The sequence below is a fragment of the Callithrix jacchus genome, chromosome 11 (assembly GCF_049354715.1).
Source record: "Callithrix jacchus isolate 240 chromosome 11, calJac240_pri, whole genome shotgun sequence".
NCBI classification, from domain to species: domain Eukaryota; kingdom Metazoa; phylum Chordata; class Mammalia; order Primates; family Cebidae; genus Callithrix; species Callithrix jacchus.
Window position 1 is genome coordinate 58,150,313 of NC_133512.1, and position 22,556 is coordinate 58,172,868.

The window sequence follows — 22,556 nt, forward strand, 5'->3', positions numbered from 1 at the left end:
GTGAATGGCAGTTCATTCTTGATTTGGCTCTCTTTACGTCTGTTATTGGTGTAGAGGAAGGCTTGTGATTTTTGCACATTGATTTTATATCCTGAGACTTTGCTGAAGTTGCTTATCAGTTTCAGGAGTTTTTGGGCTGAGGCGATGGGGTCTTCTAGGTATACTATCATGTCGTCTGCAAATAGAGACAATTTGGCTTCCACCTTTCCTATTTGAATACCCTTTATTTCTTTTTCTTGCCTGATTGCTCTGGCTAGAACTTCCAGTACTATATTGAATAGGAGTGGTGAGAGAGGGCATCCTTGTTTAGTGCCGGATTTCAAAGGGAATGCTTCCAGTTTTTGCCCATTCAGTATGATATTGGCTGTTGGTTTGTCATAAATAGCTTTTATTACTTTGAGATATGTTCCATCGATACCAGTTCCTTGAGGGTTTTTAGCATAAAGGGCTGTTGAATTTTGTCAAATGCCTTCTCTTCATCAATTGAGATAATCATGTGGTTTTTGTTTTTGGTTCTGTTGATGTGGTGAATTACTTTTATAGACTTGCGTATGTTGAACCAGCCTTGCATCCCCGGGATGAATCCTACTTGATCATGATGAATAAGTTTTTTGATTTGCTGCTGCAATCGGCTTGCCAATATTTTATTGAAGATTTTTGCATCTCTGTTCATTATGGATATTGGCCCGAAGTTTTCTTTTCTTGTTGGGTCTCTTCCAGGTTTTGGTATCAGGATGATATTGGTCTCGTAGAATGATTTGGGTAGGATTCCTTCTTTTTGGATTATTTGGAATAGTTTCAGAAGAAATGGTACCAGCTCCTCTTTGTGTGTCTGGTAGAATTCGGCTGTGAACCCGTCTGGACCTGGGCTTTTTTTTGTGTGGTAGGCTCTTAATTGCTGCCTCAACTTCTGACCTTGTTATTGGTCTATTTATAGTTTCAGCTTCCTCCTGGTTTAGGCTTGGGAGGACACAGGAGTCCAGGAATTTATCCATTTCTTCCAGGTTTACTAATTTATGTGCATAGAGTTGTTTGTAATATTCTCTGATGGTGGTTTGAGTTTCTGTGGAATCTGTGGTGATTTCCCCTTTATCATTTTTTATTGCATCTATTTGGTTGTTCTCTCTTTCTTTTTAATCAATCTGGCTATTGGTCCGTCTATTTTGTTGATCTTTTCAAAAAACCAGCTCTTGGATTTATTGATTTTTGAAGGGTTTTTCGTGTCTCAATCTCCTTCAGTTCAGCTCTGATCTTAGTTATGTCTTGTCTTCTGCTGGGTTTTGAGTTTTTTTTATCTTGCTCCTCTAGCTCTTTCAATTTTGACGATAGGGTGTCACTTTTGGATCTCTCCATTCTTCTCATATGGGCACTTATTGCTATATATACGTTCCTCTAGAGACTGCTTTGAATGTGTCCCAGAGATTCTGGCATGTTGTGTCTTTGTTCTCATTGGTTTCGAAGAACTTCTTTATTTCTGCCTTCATTTCGTTGTTTATCTAGTCAACATTCAGGAGCCAGTTGTTCAGTTTCCATGAAGCTGTGCGGTTCTGGGTTGGTTTCTGAATTCTGAGTTCTAACTTGATTGCACTATGGTCTGAGAGGGTGTTTGTTATGATTTCAGCTGTTTTGCATTTGCTGAGCAGTGTTTTACTTCCAATTATGTTGTCAATTTTAGAGTAGGTATGATATGGTTCCGAGAAGAATGTATATTCTGTGGATTTGGGGTGGAGAGTTCTGTAAATGTCTATCAGGTTTGCTTGCTCCATGTCTGAGTTCAAGCCCTGGATATCCTTGTTGATTTTCTGTCTGGTTGATCTGTCTGATATTGACAGTGGAGTGTTAAAGTCTCCCACTATTATTGTGTGGGAGTCTAAGTCTCTTTGTAAGTCATCAAGAACTTGCCTTATGTATCTGGGTGCTCCTGTATTGGGTCCATATATGTTTAGGATCGGTAGCTCTTCTGTTGTATCAATCCTTTTACCATTATGTAATGTCCTTCTTTGTCTCTTTTGATCTTTGTTGCTTTAAAGTCTATTTTATCAGAGATGAGGATTGCAACTCCTGCTGTCTTTTGCTCTCCATTTGCTTGGTAAATCTTTCTCCATCCCTTTATTTTGAACCTTTGTGTATTCTTGCATGTGAGATGGGTTTCCTGGATATAGCACACTGCTGGGTTTTGGATTTTTATCCAATTTGCCAGTCTGTGTCTTTTGATTGGTGCATTTAGTCCATTTACATTTAGGGTTAATATTGTTATGTGTGAATTGGATACTGCCATTTGGATGCTAGCTGGCTGTTTTGCCCATTAGTTGTTGTAGATTCTTCATTATGTTGATGCTCTTTAGCATTTAGTGTGATTTTGGAATGGCTGGTACTGGTTGTTCCTTTCTATGTGTAGTGCCTCTTTCAGTAGCTCTTGTAAAGCAGGCCTGGTGGTGACAAAATCTCTGAGTACTTGCTTGTTTGCAAAGGATTTTATTTTTCCTTCACTTCTGAAGCTCAGTTTGGCTGGATATGAAATTCTGGGTTGAAAGTTCTTTTCTTTAAGAATGTTGAATATTGGCCCCCACTCTCTTCTGGCTTGTAGAGTTTCTGCCGAGAGATCTGCTGTGAGTCTGATGGGCTTCCCTTTGTGGGTGACCCGACCTTTCTCTCTGGCTGCCCTTAGTATTTTCTCCTTCATTTCAACCTTGTTGAATCTGACGATTATGTGCCTTGGGGTTGCTCTTCTTGCGGAATATCTTTGTGGTGTTCTCTGTATTTCCTGCAATAGAGTCTTGGCCTGTCTTGCTAGGTGGGGGAAATTTTCCTGGATAATGTCCTGAAGAGTATTTTCCAGGTTGGATTCATTCTCTTCATCACATTCTGGTACACCTATCAAACGTAGGTTAGGTCTCTTCACATAGTCCCACATTTCTTGGAGACTTTGTTCATTCCCTTTTGCGCTTTTTTCTCTGATCATGGTTTCTCGTTTTATTTCATTGAGTTGATCTTCGACTTCTGATATTCTTTCTTCTGCTTGGTCAATTCGGCTATTGAAACTTGTGCATGTTTTGCGAAGTTCTCGTATTGTGTTTTTCAGCTCCTTTAATTCATTCATATTCCTCTCTAAGGTATCCATTCTTGTTGTCATTTTCTCAAATCTTTTTTCAAGGTTCTTAGTTTCTTTGCGTTGATTTAAAACATGTTCTTTTAGCTCACAAAAGTTTCTCATTATCCACTTTCTGAAGTCTAATTCCGTCATTTCGTCACAGTCATTCTCCGTCCAGCTTTGTTCCCTTTCTGGTGAGGAGTTTTGGTTTTTTCTAGGTGAAGTGTTCCGGTTTCGGTTGTTTTTCTTTTTTTTGCGCTGGTTTCTTCCCATCTTTGTGGATTTATACACCTGTCGTCTGTGTAGTTGCTGACTTTTTGATTGGGTCTCTGGGTGGACACCCAGATTGTTGATGATGGGGTATTTCTGTTACTTAGTTTTCCTTCTACCAATCTAGCCCCTTCGCTGTATGACTTCTGAGGTCCACTCCAGGCCCTGCTTGTCTGGGGTGCACCTCTAGTGGCTGCGGAACAGCGAGGCATGCTACCAGTTTCTTTTTCTGCTATCTTCTTCCCGGGATGATGTCTGCCAAATGTCAGTCTTATGGATATAGAGGGGCCAGGGAGTTGCTTGAGGAGACAGTCTGTACTTTATAGGAGCTCAAGTGCTGAGCTGTGAGCTCTGTTGTTCATTCAGGGCTGCTAGGCTGCTATGTTTAGTTCTGCTGCAACCTAACTCGTAAGAAAACCCCTTTTTTTCTCAGCTGCTCTGTCTGGGGACGGGTTTGGGCTTTGCTTGTGAGTGTCCGCCTCGCTGTCCTGCCCAGCTAGGAGACAGTCTAGTCACTTTTTGCCTCCCGAGGCTCCGCCCTGCTGGTGTGAGGTTTGCCCTTTTGCTGAAGCTCTGCCCTTCTGCTGTGGTCTCCGCTCTGTTGCCACACCCTGCGGCAGAGTCTCTCTGTTGTACCGGGTTGCCTCGGCAATGGCAGGCTGCGTCAGCAATGGGCGTGTACCTCAGTAGGGGCTGATTGCCTCAGTAAGGCTGACGCTTCTCCTCTGCGGAGCTGTGCTTTAAAAAAACCTTTTCACCGTGAGCGTTTGGAATCGCCGTTTTGTTTGTTGCGCTGCGCTCCCCCAAACGCTGATTCCCTGGGCTGGGTCACAGTTCAAGACCCGTTCAGTCTCAAGTTCAGCCCTCTCGGGTCTTAGTTTGCCAGTTCAACAGGGCACCCGTAACAGTGCGCTTTTGTATGGAGTGCTGTGGAGCGCCTCTGTGCTCTGGCGTGGGCCGGAGCTGCACCTGCTGCCCACTACACCAGTGGAGACCTCTGCCTGGCATCCCGTGTCTCTTTTATACCTGGGAATTTCCCCGTTCTGTGGGCAACTAAGATCCGTCTGGAAATGCCTCCCCGACTCACCCTCTCCGCGCGTCCAGCGAGAGCTTCAATCCTGGGTTGTTCTCACAGCGCCATCTTGAGTCCTCTTCATCAAGAATATATTTTTTCAATTATTGGGCATAGTGTTCTATAAAAGATAATTAGGTAAAATTGCTTAATAGTTTGTTCAGGTCTTTCACATCTTTTTTTTTTGGTCTATTTTTCAAGAGATTTGTGCTAAAATCCCTAATTATGATTGTAAATGTGCCTATGTTTCTCCCTTAATTCTGTCAATTTTTGTTTATAAATTTTGAAGCTCTCATTCAGTGGAAGAATATTTAGGGATATGGTGAAGTCATATCAATAAAATGTTCTTCTTTATCTCTTACAGTACTCTAATACCTTTTCTCTTGAAGTCTGAAATTAATATTTTCATATGAATTTCCTTATGCTTGCTATTTGCATAATACACATTTTACCATTCTTTTACTTAAAAATTTGTATATATCTATATGCATTTCTTTTTTTTTTTTTTTTAATTTTTTATTGGATTATAGGTTTTGGGGTACATGAGCAGAGCATGCAAGACAGTTGCGTAGGTACACACATGGCAATGTGCTTTGCTTTTCTTCTCCCCTTCACCCACATTTGGCATTTCTCCCCAGGCTATCCCTCCCCACCTCCCCCTCCCACTGGCCCTCCCCTTTTCCCCCCAATAGACCCCAGTGTTTAGTACTCCCCTTTCTGTGGCCATGTGTTCTCATTTTTCATCACCCACCTATGAGTGAGAATATGCGGTGTTTCATTTTCTGTTCTTGTGTCAGTTTGCTGAGGATGATGTTTTCCAGATTCATCCATGTCCCTACAAACGACACGAACTCATCATTTCTGATTGCTGCATAATATTCCATGGTGTATATGTGCCACATTTTTCCAATCCAGTCTATCATCAATGGGCATTTGGGTTGATTCCAGGTCTTTGCTATTGTAAACAGTGCTGCAATGAACATTCGTGTACATGTGTCCTTATACTAGAACGATTTATAGTCTTTTGGATATATACCCAGTAATGGGATTGCTGGGTCAAATGGAATTTCTATTTCTAAGGCCTTGAGGAATCGCCACACTGTCTTCCACAATGGTTGAACTAATTTACACTCCCACCAACAGTGTAGAAGTGTTCCTTTTTCTCCACATCCTCTCCAGCATCTGTTGTCTCCAGTTTTTTAATGATCGCCATTCTAACTGGCGTGAGATGGTATCTCAATGTGGTTTTGATTTGCATCTCTCTTATGACCAGTGACGATGAGCATTTTTTCATATGATTGTTGGCCTCATATATGTCTTCTTTCGTAAAGTATCTGTTCATATCCTTTGCCCACTTTTGAATGGGCTTGTTTGTTTTTTTCCTGTAAATCTGCTTGAGTTGTTTGTAAATTCTGGATATCAGCCCTTTGTCAGATGGGTAGACTGCGAAAATTTTTTCCCATTCTGTTGGTTGCCGATCCACTCTAGTGACTGTTTGTTTTGCCGTGCAGAAGCTGAGGAGTTTCATTAGGTCCCATTTGTCTCTTTTGGCTTTTGTTGCCAATGCTTTTGGTGTTTTGTTCATGAAGTCCTTGCCTACTCCTATGTCCTGGATAGTTTTGCCTAGATTTCCTTCTAGGGTTTTTATGGTGCCAGGTCTTATGTTTAAGTCTTTAATCCATCTGGAGTTAATTTTAGTGTAAGGTGTCAGGAAGGGGTCCAGTTTCTGCTTTCTGCACATGGTTAGCCAGTTTTCCCAACACCATTTGTTAAAAATGGAATTCTTGCCCCATTGCTTGTTTTTGTCAGGTTTATCAAAGATTGTATAGTTGTATGTATGTTGTGTTGCCTCCGGTGCCTCTGTTTTGTTCCATTGGTCTATATCTCTGTTTTGGTACCAGTACCATGCTGTTTTGATTACTGTAGCCTTGTAGTATAGTTTGAAATCCGGTAGTGTGATGCCCCCCGCTGTGTTCTTTTTGCTTAGAATTGACTTGGCTATGCGGGCTCTCTTTTGGTTCCATATGAAGTTCATGGTGGTTTTTTCCAGTTCTGTGAAGAAAGTCAATGGTAGCTTGATGGGGATAGCATTGATTCTGCAAATTACTTTGGACAGTATAGCCATTTTCACGATATTAATTCTTCCTAACCATGAACATGGAATGTTTCTCCATCTGTTTGTGTCCTCTCTGATTTCGTTGAGCAGTGGTTTGTAGTTCTCCTTGAAGAGGTCCCTTACGTTCCTTGTGAGTTGTATTCCAAGGTATTTTATTCTTTTTGTAGCAATTGCGAATGGCAGTTCGCTCTTGATTTGGCTTTCTTTAAGTCTGTTATTGGTGTAGAAGAATGATTGTGATTTTTGCACATTGATTTTATATCCTGAGACTTTACTGAAGTTGCTTATCAGTTTCAGGAGTTATGGGCTGAGGCAATGGGGTCTTCTAGGTATACTATCATGTCATATGCAAAAAGAGACAATTTGGCTTCCACCTTTCCTATTTTAATACCCTTTATTTCTTTTTCTTGCCTGATTGCTCTGGCTAGAACTTCCAGTACTATATTGAATAGGAGTGGTGAGAGAGGGCATCCTTGTCTAGTGCTGGATTTCAAAGGGAATGCTTCCAGTTTTCAAGCATTCAGTATGACATTGGCTGTTGGTTTGTCGTAAATAGCTTTTATTACTTTGAGATACGTTCCATCGATACCGAGTTTATTGAGGGTTTTTAGCATAAAGGGCTGTTGAATTTTGTCAAATGCCTTCTCTGCGTCAATTGAGATAATCATGTGGTTTTTGTTTTTGGTTCTGTTTATGTGGTGAATTACGTTGATAGACTTGCGTATGTTGAACCAGCCTTGCATCCCTGGGATGAATCCTACTTGATCATGATGAATAAGTTTTTTGATTTGCTGTTGCAATCGGCTTGCCAATATTTTATTGAAGATTTTTGCATCTATGTTCATCATGGATATTGGCCTGAAGTTTTCTTTTCTCGTTGGGTCTCTGCCGGGTTTTGGTATCAGAATGATGTTGGTCTCATAAAATGATTTGGGAAGGCTATATGCATTTCTTAAGGCTGCATCTTGTTTGGTCTTGCTGTTTTTATCCAGCCCAATAATCTCTTCCTTTTAGTTAATGGTTCAGTCCATTTACATTTAATGTAATTTTTATGTGGTTGGGTTTAAGTCTACCTTTTTGTTGTTTGTTCTCCATTTGTCTCTTGGGTTTTTTTTTTTTTTGTCTTTTGTGGTTCATTTCTTGCCATATTTTGGGTTAATCAAATATTTTTAGTGCTCCATCTTACCTCTATTTGTGTCTTGACTAAACATCTTTTTATTATTCTGTTTTTAAATAGTTGCTCTAGAACTAACAAAATACACCCTTAACTTACCAATGCACATTTATAGTCAGTAATAGTCCATTTTATACCTCTTACTTCACATCTGAAACTTTATACTTCTTACTTCACAAGTTATAATCTTATAAAATAATATTACAAGTAACATACTGTTACTGTTGTAACAGTACCTGATATATTAGTTTTCTATTGCTGTCATAGTAACTTACCATAAATTTAGAGGCTAAAACAATACAAATGTATTATCTTACAGTTCCATAGGCCATAATTCTGATAGATCTCACTAGGCTAAAACTGAAGTCTTGGCAGGGCTGTGTTCCTTTCTGGAGGCTCCAGGGAGAATCTATTTCCCACTCATTCAGGTTGTTGGCAGAATTCAGTTACTTGAGATTTTGAGACCAAAACTCTCACTTTCTTGCTGACTATAAACCAAAGACCATTCTCAGTTTCTAGAGGCCACTACATTTCTTGGATTGTAGGCACCTTCATCCATATTCAAAGCCAGCAACCACTGCTGAGTTAAGTTCTTTTCACGACACATCTCTGACTTATTCTTCTGCTTTACTCTTCCACTTATAAGTGCTCATATGATTAGATTGAGCCCATCCAGGATAACCTTCCTGTTTCAAAGTCAGCTGATTGACAAAGCCCTAATTCCATCTGCAACCTGAATTCGCTTTTGTCATAAAGGTAGCATATTCACAGGTCCCAGAGATTAGAATGTGGACATCATTGTGGGATCATATTCTGCCTATTGCACTCCCCTCCTCACTCTAAATATTTATGGCATTATTGTTATTCCTTTTGCTTTTACATCTGTTATATACTCCACTTTACATTGTTACTAATTTTGCTTTAAAACGTGTTGTCTTTTACAAGGGGCTACATATTGTATGATTTCACTTATATGAGATGTTCAGAATAGGCAACTTCATAGACAGAAAGTACATGAGTGGTTCTCAGGTGCTGAGGGAGATGGAAAATGGGTAGTGACTGCTAATGAGTACAGTTTCTTTTTGAGGTGATGAACTGTTCTGGGATTAGATAGTGGTGATGATTTCCAACCCTGTGTATATATGGAAAACCACTGGATTGCAAATTTTAAAGGGGGGAAATTTATGGCATGTGAATTATATCTAAAGCCTGAATCTAAAATTTCAGGGGATTATGATGATAACAATCTAGAAGATTTACTTTAGAAGTGCTAAACATGTAAATGTTTACCTAGTAACCCGCTTGTAATTTTTGCTAACGCTAGGATAAGACCAATGACAGTGATAGAGCTTCCTTGACATATTATCCCTAAAACCTAGCAGTAATGGTTGGGAGCAGCTTTTGTACCAGTCACATATTTATTAAGCGCTCTCTGTGAAGAATCAGCCCAGCTATTCTGTTCCTGGTACTCCACCACATACTAGACTGGAGGCTATAATGAGCAATCCTGAAAATAGGCAGGAAAAATGCACATTTGCCCAAATGAGTATTAAACAAAAACTACAAGCCCAGTTTAAAGAGAATAATTAAGTTAATATTTGAAGATAATTTTATATCCTACTGTCTCTATTTAGTGTAGAGTTCTTTTGGTATAGTGTATATTATCTATAATATATTTTTGGAAAAAGTATATTGTGTATAAAGTACACTAATCTGTTATGTACAGCTTAATCTAATCTTGCATAGGTTTTTCTTTCTTGTGTCTTGTCCTGTCACACTGACGGTACCTCCGTAAGTGTTGGAGAGACCTGGTGATAGTTTACATCTTTGTCTCATTCTTGACCTCAGAAGAAATGCATTCAATATTTCACATTAAGTATGGGTTAGTATAGATATTTTTTACGTTTTTAGTCTATCAGATTAAGAAAGCTTCTGTCTGTTTCTATCTTGCTTTTTGCTTAGTTTTAAATTATTCTAATAATTTATCAGTCATCATGCAGGAATAAGCATATGATGTTTCAATATAGTTTAAATTGAATCACCCAACAAATACTAAGGTATTTGTAGGCTATATTATTTTGGGCACTAGGTCTCAAAGAAAAATGGCACGGTTTCTATCCTATACCACCTTACAACCTACTAGTACATACAAACATGAAATAAGAACTATAGTACAGTTATGTATAAGATACTGTGGGATTATTGAGAAGGAAGAAACTGACTTTAATAGAGATAAATAAAGGAATAATTCAGAGAAAGAAATATTTGAGCCAAACTCTGCAGGTAGACAAAGTGAGCAAAGGATATTCTGGGTAGAAGTCACAGCATGGAGATGTGAAAAAACATGGAGGGTAAGGGACAATGTTATTCCATAGGAGCACTGAGGAAAGGTGGTGGGACATGAGGCAAGAACGAAAGGTCAGGGCAGATTCCAAAGAAAATTATGAAACTTACTAAGGGATTTAGACTGAATTCTGTGGACCGAGGAGAGCCATCAAAATATCTCAGAAAGATCATTCTGCTGACAATGTAGAAGGTGAAATAGATGATGAAAGGGATTGGAGTTGGGAACCTAGTTGAGAAGCTAGTGATGAGGATATGACATAAAAAGAATATATTCAAAAGGAAAGATATAGAATGAGCTTTAGGAAGTAGAAACAACTGAATTTATTGTCTAATTGGATACAGAGTGAGGGAGAGGAAGAATAAATGTTTCTTTCCTGGTTACCTGGGTGGTTGGTAACCCCAACAAAGCTACAGGGAATGGGACAGGGCGAAGTGACTAGCTTCAGTTCTGGACATGCTGAATGTGAAAAAGGCCACCAAAAGGGATGTCAACAGAAAAGCTGAAAATGTTGGCCTCACTCATGATTATGCTTTAGAATCAATTCCGGTGAAGTCTCTGATCCAGAAGATTGATTGTTAATATAAACCCAGAATTGATGCTAAAAGTTTGAGGAATTTGTAGCAAGCTGTAGCTCTAGTGGGATTCTCAGGCCCCACACTTTTCCTCATTTAATAGTCAGGGTTTCCAACCCATATGTGGCATGGCTACCTGAGAGTTCTGTGTGCCACCACCACCACCACCACCCCCAACCAACCCAAATCACTCTTCTCTAGGCTTTGGTCCTGAATTATTTTGACCTCTGTTCTTTGGACCTGAATTACTTTGACCTGACTCAGCTATCCTGGGTTCTGACTTTAACCTAAATATAGAAGAACCCTCTTGAGGTCTAATTCTGCTATCAACACAACCAAATAAGTACCCAAATACAATTCTAGGACACTTAGAAGAGTTATATGGATGACTTCTGATAGCATTCTTAAATGAGAGGCATGAGTTTTAAACAATGCATCACACAATGAAATACCCCCAAACCTCCTTTTTGATTATTGTAGCCTTGTAGTATAGTTTGAAATCAGGTAGTGTGATGGCTCCAGCTTTGTTATTTTTTCTTAGGATTGTCTTGGCTATGTGGGCTCTCTTTTGGTTCCATATGAAGTTTAAGGTGGTTTTTTCCACTTCTGTTAAGAAGGTCGTCAGTGGCTTGATGGGGATAGCATTGAATCTATAAATTAATTTGGGCAGTATGGCCATTTTCACAATATTGATTTTTCTTAACCATGAGCATGGTATGTTTTTCCATCGTTTTGTGTCCTCTCTTGTTTCCTTGAGTGGTGGTTTGCAGTTCTCCTTGAAGAGGCCCTTTATGTCCTTTGTTAGCTGGATTCCTACATATTTTATTCTCTTTGTAGCAATTTTGAATGGGAGTTCACTCATGATTTGGCTCTCTGTTAGTCTGTTATTGGTGTATAGGAATGCTTGTGATTTCTGCACATTGATTTTGTATCCTGAGGCTTTGCTGAAATTGCTTATCTGTTTAAGGAGATTTTGGACTGAGATGATAGGGTCTTCTAAATAGATCATAGGGTCTTCTGTTTCTATTTGCAGACAACCATTTTGTCTGCAAATAGAAACAATTTGACTTTCTCTTTTCCTAATTGAATACACTTTATTTTTTTTTTTCTTGCCTAATTGCTCTGGCTAGAACTTCCAATACTATATTGAATAGGAGTGGTGAGAGAGGGCATCCTTGTCTAGTGCTGGATTTTAAAGGGAATGCTTCCAGTTTTTGCCCATTCAGTATGATATTGGCTTTAGGTTTGTCATAAATAGCTTTTATTGTTTTGAGATATGTTCTTCATTACCTAGTTTATTGAGAGTTTTTAGCATAAAGGCTGTTGAATTTTGTCAAAGTCCTTCTCTGCATCTATTGAGATAATAATGTGGTTTTTGTTTTTGGTTCTGTTTATGTGGTGGATTACATTTATAGACTTGCATATGTTGAACCAGTCTTGCATCCCTGGAATGAAACCTACTTGATCGTGATGGATAAGCTTTTTGATGTGCTGTTGCAATTGGTTTGCCAGTGTTTTATTCAAGAGTTTTGCATCTAAGTTCATCATGGATATTGGCCTGAAGTTTTCTTTTTTTGTTGAGTCTTTGCCAGGTTTTGGTATCAGGATGATGTTGGTCTCATAAAATGATTTGGGAAGGATTCCCTTTTTGTATTGTTTGTAATCATTTCAGAAGGAGTGGTACCAGCTCCTCTTTGTACATCTGGTAGAATTCAGCTGTGAACCCGTCTGGACCTGAACTTTTCTTGGTTGATAGGCTATTAATTGCTGCCTCAACTTCAGCCCTTGTTAGTGGTATATTCAAGGTTTCAACTTCTTCCTGGTTTAGGCTTGGGAGGGTGCAAGTATCCAGGAATTTATCCATTTCTTCCAGTTTTACTGGTTTATGTGCATAGAGTTGTTTGTAGTAATCTCTGATTGTAGTTGAACAGACACTTTTCAAAAAGACATATATGAGGCCAACAAACATAAGAAAAAAAATGCTCATCATCACTGGTCATTAGAGAAATACAAATTAAAACCACATTGAGATACCACCTCACACCAGTTAGAATGGTGATCATTAAAAAATCTGGAGGCAACAGATACTGGAGAGGATGGGGAGAAATAGGAACACTTTAACACTGTTGGTGGAAGTGTAAATTTGTTCAACCATTGTGGAAGACAGTGTGGCGATTCCTCAAGGACCTAGAAATAGAAATTCCATTTGACCCAGCAATCCTATTACTGGGTATATATCCAAAGGATTATAAATGGTTCTGTTATAAAGACACATGCACACATATGTTTATTGTGGCACTGTTTATAATAGCAAAGACCTGGGACCAATCTAAATGCCCATTGATGATAGACTGGACAAGGAAAATGTGGCACATATACACCATGGAATACTATGCAGCCATAAAAAATGATGAGTTTGTGTCCTTTCTAGGGACATGGATGAACCTGGAAACCATTCTTAGCAAACTGACACAAGAACAGAACATCAAACACCACATGTTCTCGCTCATAGGCGGGTGTTGAACAATGAGAACATATGGACACAGAGAGGGGAGCATCACACAGTGGGGTCTGTTGGGGGGGATTAGGTGAGAGGCAGCGGGGGCTAGGGAAGTTGGGGACGGACAACATGGGGAGAAATGCCAGATGTAGGAGACAGGGGATGGAGGCAGCAAACCACATTGCTATGTATGTACCTATGCAACAATCCTGCATGAGCTGCACATGTACCCCAGAATCTAAAGTAAAATAAGAAATTTATTTTAAAAAATTTATTTTCACCCATTTGTCATTCCAAAGTCTCTACATCAACATATCAACTGCCTAAAAGTCTCTTCCCTTCTTTCTCCCACTTAATTTCTCTCTCAGTACCCACTGATGCAGTCTACTTCCTGCTACTGGTCTCTGTTTCTACCAAAATGATGTGTATACCAAGATAAATACACACACATGCACGCACGCGCACACACACACACACTCACCATGAATTATTACTGATTCTCAAATCTCTTCCCCAATGGAAGGAAGGATCGGGGGAAGTAGATGTGTATTAGGTATGTGTGTGTTTAGATGAAGTGAATTTAGTTGAACTGAATGCATGATATGTGAAGAAAGTATCAGTCTTGTGTGGAAATGATAAAACTTGGAAAGGTTTGAGATTACAGAAGAAGGCAGGCTGCAAATGGATAGTGAAAGTCAATGGGGGATGATGGTCATGCCAATCAACATAGCTGAAATGTTAGGCTATGAAATGTTAGGCTTTGTTGGCAGAAACGTTCACAAGGCACATCAAGAAGAAACTCTCAAGCTAGGTAACCTTGAACTAATGCCCTATCTTTTTCTGTCTCCCAGGGAGTTGTGAAAAGAAATCTGGGAATTTCATCTTGCTTGGTGGAGTACTCTCAGCACAGCTGGCTCATGTCCTCCTGTGGTGACCAAGAATGTGTGAGGATGAGTGGTCAGTAGGATGGCAAGAGAACTGACTCCAGGGTAAGTGATAAATCATAGCCTTTTCTTTCCCAAGCACTCCTGCCTTGCAAGTCTTCCCCTGAGTGAACATAGATACCAGAATTCAAAGAAGGTGCAAATATTCCTTTTAGAAAAGGAGGGTCTCACTGAGCAATACCATCTGGGAACATGAGATTTTCTGTCTCCCTCCACCATGGAAAGGCATGGGGGCAGCTTACAGAGTTAGACCTTCAGAAGGAAGGATTATTCATTTTACCAGCCCTCTTTTACTCTCCTCAACTGCCTCTCTTGTCATCTAATATATCCTTCTTCTAGACACCCTCCCCAGCTTCCCAATCCAGTGCCCAAACTCACCATTCAGAAATCTCTCTTACTCCTCACTGGGGTTTTCTATCCTATTTTATTTCTGATGTCATGAACTCAAGCTTCTCAGGCTTTGCAGACCCCAAAGGGAGAAAGCGTGCTCTGGATTTATGAGTTGAAGAGGTAGAAAATGTCTTGACTCGTTTCCTCATCAGCAAGCCTTGTGGCCAATTTCCTCGGGCCCTTAAAGAAGCAAGTGTGTTCATCATTACACATTCATCACACACACCCCCTCCTGACCCATCCCGAAGACCTCATAGTCTAGTCTCATAAGGAGAAAGAATATTTCATGGGAAATAATAACACTGACATCATCAGGTTATGAAGCATTTGTTCCCCTTCATTATGAGAGTCACAACTTGAGTATCAATGAGTCCATTTAGTATGAAAGGCTCCAACTGCAACAGATGGCTCTAATTCCAATTAGATTATTCTGTCATGAAGGAGATAGACCAGTATGTGTGTGTTGGGTCTCAGTCCATTTTGCATAAATGGCTTCAATTATTGACTCATAATTAACTTTGCAAATATGATTCTATGTAATCCTTACAATGACCCAGCAAGGTTTACATTATTAAGCATTTTATGGATGAAGAAACAGAGGATCAAAGAGTTCGAAAATTGCCCAGGATCTTACAAATAGCCAACAGTGGAACTGGTATTTGAGCTCATATCTATCTGTCTTTAAAGCCCAGGATCTTATCACTATCTCTTATCATGAAATGGGTAGAGATGGAACCAAAGGAAATATCACAAGATTCTGAACTTCTGAACCAAATATCCATGTGTTTCTTAACTTCTTTAGGGAAAAAAATCTGAAACAGGATCTCTCCCTTCCTTCCTTCCTTCCTTCCTTCCTTCCTTCCTTCCTTCCTTCCTGCCTGCATTAGTCCATTCTCATGCAGCTATAAAGAACCACCAAAGACTGGGTAATTTATAAAGAGGTGAGAACGATCCAAGATGGCTGATTGTTAACATCTTGGGATTGCAGCTCCCAGTGAAGCACAGAGAACGAGGGGACACCACACTTCAGACAAATTTTGGTCACTCACGGAGCAGAAGATTCTCAGTGGAGGAGCCAGATGGGTCGCCAACGCGACTCTTGTGGCTGGCGCAGTGGTTTTGCCGGCACCTCGGAGTGGCAGCTCTTGGTGCAGAGTAAACGGGACTGGTTCCCCTTCTGACCAAGGTTTGGAGCTCCGGGAAGGCAGAGTAACCTATAACGGACTCAAGAAGGAAGCCGGACTGGAGATTCCCGGGAAGAAAAGCACCATCAGTCTTAACGCTGCTGTTTTGGCCGGCGCAGTGGGTTGCTCATATTTCAGCCCTGGGAATTAACAACTTGGACGTCCACTCAAAGACCTAATTTGAAAGTTGGTAATTACAAAGATGACAGGTGGATAAATTTACAATGATGGGAAGAAACCAGGGTAAAAAGGCTGAGAATACTCAAAATCAGAATGCCTCTCCCTCTAAAGAGGATCACAGTTCCTCATTAACAAGGGAACAAGGCTTGATGGAGAACCAGCGCATCCCATTAACAGAATCAGGTTTCAGATGATGGATAATAAGAAACTTCTGTGAGTTAAAAGAACATGTTGTAGCCCAATGTAAAGAAACTAAGAACTTTGGAAAAAGGTTTGACAAAATCCTAATGAGAATAGACAACTTAGAGAGGAATATAAGTGAATTAATGGAACTGAAGAATACAATATAGACACTCTGAGAAGTATGCACAGGTTTAAACACTCGAATTGTTCAAGCAGAAGAAAGGATATCAGAGGTCGAAGTCCAACTTAATGAAATAAAACGAGAAGACAAGATTAGAGAAAAAAGGATAAAAAGGAAGGAGCAAAGTCTCCAGGAAATGTGGGACTATGTGAAAAAACCAAATTTACATTTGATAGGTGTACCTGAATGCGACGGAGAGAATGAATCCAAGCTGGAAAATATTCTTCAGGATATTATTCAGGAAAATTTTCCTAAACTAGCAAAGCTTGGCAATGTTCAACCCCAGGTAATACAGAGAACATCACAAAGATATTCCTCAAGAAGAGCAACCCCAAGGCACATAATCGTTAGATTCACGAGGGTTGAAATGAAGGAGAAAATACTAAGGGCAGCCAGAGAGAAAGGTCAGGTTACCCACAAAGGGAAGCCTATCAGACTTACAGCAGATCTCTCAGCAGAGACTCTACAAGCCAGAAGAGAGTGGGGGCCAATAGTCAACACCCTTAAAGAACAGAACTTTCAGCCCGGAATTTCATATTCAGCCAAACTAAGCTTCACAACTGAAGGAAAAATAAAATCTTTTATGAACAAGCAAGTACTCAGAGATTTTATTACCACAAGGCCTGCTTTACAAGAGCTTCTGAAAGAAGCATTACACATAGAAAGAAACAACCAGTATTAGCCTTTCTAAAAATATACCAAAAAGTAAAGAGCATCAACATAAAGAAGAATTTACATCAACAAATGGATTAAACAGCCAGTTAACATCAAATGGCAGTAATCCTAAATTTAAATCGACTAAATCCCCCAATCAAAAGATACAGCCAAAACCTAACGGTATGCTACATCCAGACCCACTTCACATGCAAGGATACACAAAGACTCAAAACAAAGGGATGGAGAAAGATTTACCAACCGAAGGGAGAGCAAAAATAAATAAATAAAAAGCAGGAGTTGCAATTCTCGTATCTGATAAAATAGATCTTAAAGCAACAAAGATATAGTGGTAAAAGGATCAATACAACAACAAGAGCTAACGGTCCTAACACCCAGATACATAGAGACTTAGACTCAATGAGACAGAAAATTAATAAGGATATCAAGGACTTGAACTCAGATTCGGAACAAGTAAACTAAATAAATATATATAGAGAGCTCTCCACTTTAAATACACAAAATATACATTCTTGTCAATACCACATCACACCTACTCATAGGTTTAAATGAAATATTGATTAGCCATTATTAATACCCATTTTTTTTAGAATAAAGCAACATTTCCATTCTCTCTCCCTCTTCTTCTTCCTCTTTCTTCCTCTCCTTCACTCCTTTTTTTTCTTTCCTTCTCTCAAAATAAATAAATAAATAAATAGGTTTAATCAACTCACAGTTCTGCATTGCTGGGGAGGCCTCAGGAGACTTACAGTCACAGCAGAAGGCCAAGAAAAAGCAGGAACCTTCTTCACTAGGTTTGATGGAGTCACTGCAAGTGGGTGAAATGTCACCTGCTTGTAAAACCATTGGATCTTTTCTTCTTTTTTCTCCCCGTCTTTCAGTTGCCCACCCTGTCTTCCTTCCTTTCTTCATTGTATTATGAAACCCCAATAGTAATCACCTGAGAATCAGAAATCATACAGTGTGAAACTACCTCCAACCAATGTCTGCATAAAAAGCTTGCAAATACTCTATTGTTTTATGACCCCATTTTGAGTGAACATTATATTTATAGCTTTTCCCCTGAATACCCAATAAAGTAATATTGAACTTTTGGTAGAAATTATACCATACATCTGTGCTGACAGCTTGTTTCCTGCAAACAAATCTTTATCTACTACTTTAAGCTTTCAAATTTTTCTCCAAAGAAGTAAGTTAGAAGGTTAAGAGGTCCAGAAAGAAACATAAAACAGATGGACCTTGATTTTTGTGGGAGGTGACAACCATATTGAATTTAATGGAAAACTAGCCAGAGAAAAGCCTCATAGAAAAACCCATGAAGCAAACACAGGGAGGGCCCTGAAATGGGATGAAATATCAAGAGTATACATCTGGCTTACAATTGTAGGTTGTCCTTGAAGGTGGGAGTTCTTTAAGATGGAATAAGAGATTGGTCATCAGTCCTTCCTATGATCAAAATATTTCTGGCTATCAGATAGTACTGATCTTTTGTGAGTTTAGTATTTATTTCTGTCACTTTTTGCCATCCTGGTCAAGTGAAGAACCTGTGGATTTTATCTAGAGTAAGGCACCCAAGGTCCATGGTTAGGCATTTGTTGTGACTGTGATCTTGGGGTAAATGTGAAACAAATTTGGAGGGCTGGAATGGACTGCTTTCAGAGAGCAAGAGATCAAAGTTTGTTCTAGCTGAGAGGAACAGATTTAATAAAGAGAAAGACAGATTGAGTAAACCTCTTTGCTTTCTAGAGTGTGTTAAGGATACCATCTTTAACCCAAAAGCAAAGGAGGGGACCCTTTTTCTGTGGTGTCTTATGATAGCCAGGGGGAAGAGCATGTGTGTGTGTGTGTGTTGTGCGGTGTGATGTGGGGTGTCTGAGCCTGCAATTAACACAGGATGATACCAATAGCAGAATCCTTCATTAATCTAGTCAATGAACCCTTTTCTTTCCTCTGTTCAATCTGTTCCTCTCAGCTGGATCATTCTCACCAATTTTAAATATCCTTTAGTCTCTCTTGTTTAATAAGGAAAGAAGCACCATTTATTGTTGCTTCTCTTTCATCTAATCCCTCTTTTTTTATCTTCACAATACAATTTATCCAACTCTGTATTCACTTTGTCTGTTTCCTCACATTTCACTAAATCCTCTAAAGACTCATTTCACTTTGGACTTCAATTCCTTCACTCCAACAAAATGGTTCTTTCTAGATTTACCTGTGACAACGATGTTTCCAAATCCAGCAAAGAATTTCCAGCTCTTGTCCTTTTTGATGCTCAGAGCGTTCACCCCTGCCCCCTCACCCTTGATCACTACCCCCATCTTGAAAGACTCTTTTCTCTTGGTTTTCCTCTCCCTTTCATTTCCCATTCTTCATGTTTTTCTTCTACCTCTCTGGCTGCTCTTATTTAGTCTCTGACTGTTTTCCTCCCACCACTAAATATTAGCATTTGTTAGTGCTAGGTTGCAAGACCCCTCTTCTCACTTTGTACTCTCTGGCCAGGCCATATCATCCATTGACCATAACCTGAATTATCAATGTTGATGATAGACGTCTCCTCTCAGCTCTAGACCTATATATTCTGCAACACCTTGTCTTGGCTACATAAGGACCTCTAAATATGTGTAAGCCTGAATTCATAATCTTTTCTTTCACATGTAGTTTCTCCCATGTGATCATTCTCAGTAAATGGTATTATCATATACTCAGTTGCTGAAGAGATATATGAATAATTCTTGATTTTTCCTCCTCCCTTGCACTACATGCCCAATTCATTAACCACTAGTATAGATTTTTTAAAACTTTAAATGTGTCCCAAATTCTTTCCATTTTATTCTCTTTTATCTACAGAGCCAATATCAGAATCAAATATACTGTGATTTCTCACCAGGGATCAGTGCAGTAGAGTTGATCCAACTTCACTCCACATCCAGTATATCTGTCTTTTCAAAAAACAAATCTGACTACATTCCTGCCTTTCTACTTGCATGCATAGTTAAAGCTATTTGAAGGCTCTTCCTGTGCTTTTGGTTTAAAGAGCCATATCCTTAACACACTCTGCAAAGCAATGCATCATCAAGCTTCTACCTATTTTCCCCTCTTCTACCTTCACTCTTCCCTCTGTATTTTATTCTTCCTCACATTGGATTCTTCTGATTCCTAGATCCTTCCATGTTTTCTCTTCCTAAGATCTAGACACATGTTTTCCTCCTGTCATTCTTGGAACATTCTCCAATAACTCTTCACTTGGCCACCCACAGCAGACCCTTACAGAAGGATCTTGCAATTGATTCTTTGAAAAATTGAAATGCTAACCCACTCTGTGAGCTAAGTCCGCTGTGCTGAGTGAACCCCACGTAAACATACATGTCTTTAATAGCTCAGGCCCCTTTCCTTTTTAAGTTTTTTTTTCTTAAGTTACCAAATCAAACTTAAAAAATAAAGCAACATAAAATAACAAAAACTTTCTAGGAGTTGTATTAATTTTTCCATATTTAATAGCCTATTGCAAATTAACCAAATTTAAACTGTATCATTTTCATTAAATAACTAGGAAGTTTCAAACAAGAAGTAGTTGCTCACAGACATAAAAAAATTTTATATTTTATAGCAACATTTACAGTAAATGGTATTCTTACTACTTTTCCTTAGCATACACTTTAAAATGATAGTGAACAGAAATAAGTAACAAAACCCTCAGTCTTTAGCCCTGTTGATATGAGGCAAGTTGAAATAATAGGTCTTGGTCCTTACAAAAGGTTTGAAGCATGCAAGAAGAGTGAGTTAATGAGATCCTGTAATCTGATCCCCAGCAAATATGGACAGCTGTTCTCAGAGCACTAATGAACCCTGCACCTTTACAGATCACCGACTGCAGAACCCCACCCAATCCTGGTGGGCTAAGGCAAGTTCCAACACCAAGGAAATGGCTTTGCTGGTGTAAATAACAGGGATCTGTTATCATGAGATTACCTGTCTGTAAAATGCCTATTTATCTTCATTACATTGCCTCAAGGAGGAGGGAGGAGGAGGTGAGTGTTAGTGTGTGAGATGATGGAGTTAGGAGGGGAGAAAGGCATCTCTGACCTAAGGTGAAACCTGCTTTAACTCAGTAGGTTTGTTCGACAGCGAGATGGAGTCCATCATGCTGAACTTTCAGTGTTGAGCCCCCTTTAGTATTATACGCAAGTGTCTTGCAAAACTAATGCAAGGATGGATTCACACCTGGAATTACAACATCAGTTTTCATCTCGTAGCTTCAACCTGATCATTTTCTTTTCTTTTCTTCCTCCTCTCCTCTCCTCTCCTCTCCTCTCCTCTCCTCTCCTCTCCTCTCCTCTCCTCTCCTCTTCTCGCTCCTCTCCTCCTCTCCTCCCTCCCCCTTTCTTTCATTCTTTAACCAAATATTTTAGTGACTACTATATGCCTGGTACTATGTTTGAAATGGGCTATAGGTTAGGTTGGTGAATAAAATAGACACTGCACCTACCCTGATGGAGAATTGAATCTAATAAGACAGAAAATAAAATAAACAAATAAATATGTGATTATAAATTGTTATAAATGCTACAACATAGAAGAATAAAATACCATGAGAGAATAACAAGAAGAACCTACTTCAGAGAAAGAGAAATGACTGTTAATCTCATGTGTGAAGAGTAAAATGGAGCCAGCCATGCAAAGAGAATGAGGTGGGGACAGCACACTATACTGATGAATTTATTTTTTTTAAGAGGCAGACTTTTGCTATATTGCCCAGACTGGCCTTGATTCCCGGGCTTAAGGAATCCTCCCACCTCAGCCTCCCAAGTAACTGGGACTATAAGCATGCACCACTGCACCTGACTTGAATTTTATTTTTATTTGTTTTTTAGTGTAAAATTTAAATATAAAATATAATTCAGTTATAAAATATTCATTTAATCAAAACCAAATAACCCTTAAATGTATGAAGTAAAAAAAAAATGACCACTTTTTGCCTGTCTCCCTGCAAAATATTTCGTTATCTGGGAAGATGTGCGGTTAACAGGTTGGTGTATTTGAATAATTCTTGCCTAATCATTTCCCATCTGTGAAAGAATACAAACTGTAAGGATCTTCCATTGGAAAGAATGAGAAACTTGACACTAAAGTAACAAAGGCAGCAGATGACTAATGTCAGAACATCTTTGCAATATCTTATTATGCTTCCAGATGCACATTAATTTGCATCTGTAAATAATCAGTGGTAATAAAGTTTATGCAGTCTGCCTTCCAATAATCATATTCCCAGATATTTTAGAAATTTACTTGAAATGAAGTTTATAACTTACCTTTCTAACAATGAATAAAACTAGTAAAAATTGTTTTACTGCTTGGCAGCTCAAATTTCAATTTTGGGTCATGAGCTACCTCAGCTTCATGTGAAATGTGAAGCATTTCAAGACCATGAGTTGCTTATTTCCTAACATAGAGTGATACATGCAGTGAGCCTGAATTACCAGGAATTCTGGGTCTCAGGGGAAGCCCAACCACAAAAGAAGATAAATCATGGTCCAGAGGCATACGCTGTTAGCTACCCAAGAAAAAATATCCAAAATCCTTAACTTATTTTTTTAACTATTTAAATAATTGTGAAATATAACACATATGTAGAAAAGTGATAAAAATCTAAAGATGTGTTTAATAAGTGAAATGTCAT

The 22,556-nt window shown here is 39.1% G+C and overlaps 1 protein-coding gene across 40 annotated transcripts in view; it reads left to right on the forward strand.

Moving 5' to 3' along the window:
• The window catches only part of MTERF1 (mitochondrial transcription termination factor 1), a 560,591-nt gene that overhangs the window by 468,248 nt on the left and 69,787 nt on the right, over positions 1-22,556 (forward strand). For all 40 annotated transcript variants that reach the window (XR_013523953.1, XR_013523957.1, XR_013523959.1 and 37 more), the window contains one exon: positions 13,994-14,131. The gene's annotated coding sequence lies outside the window, so the exon portion shown is untranslated. Of the gene's footprint in view, positions 1-13,993; positions 14,132-22,556 lie in introns of those variants that run through there.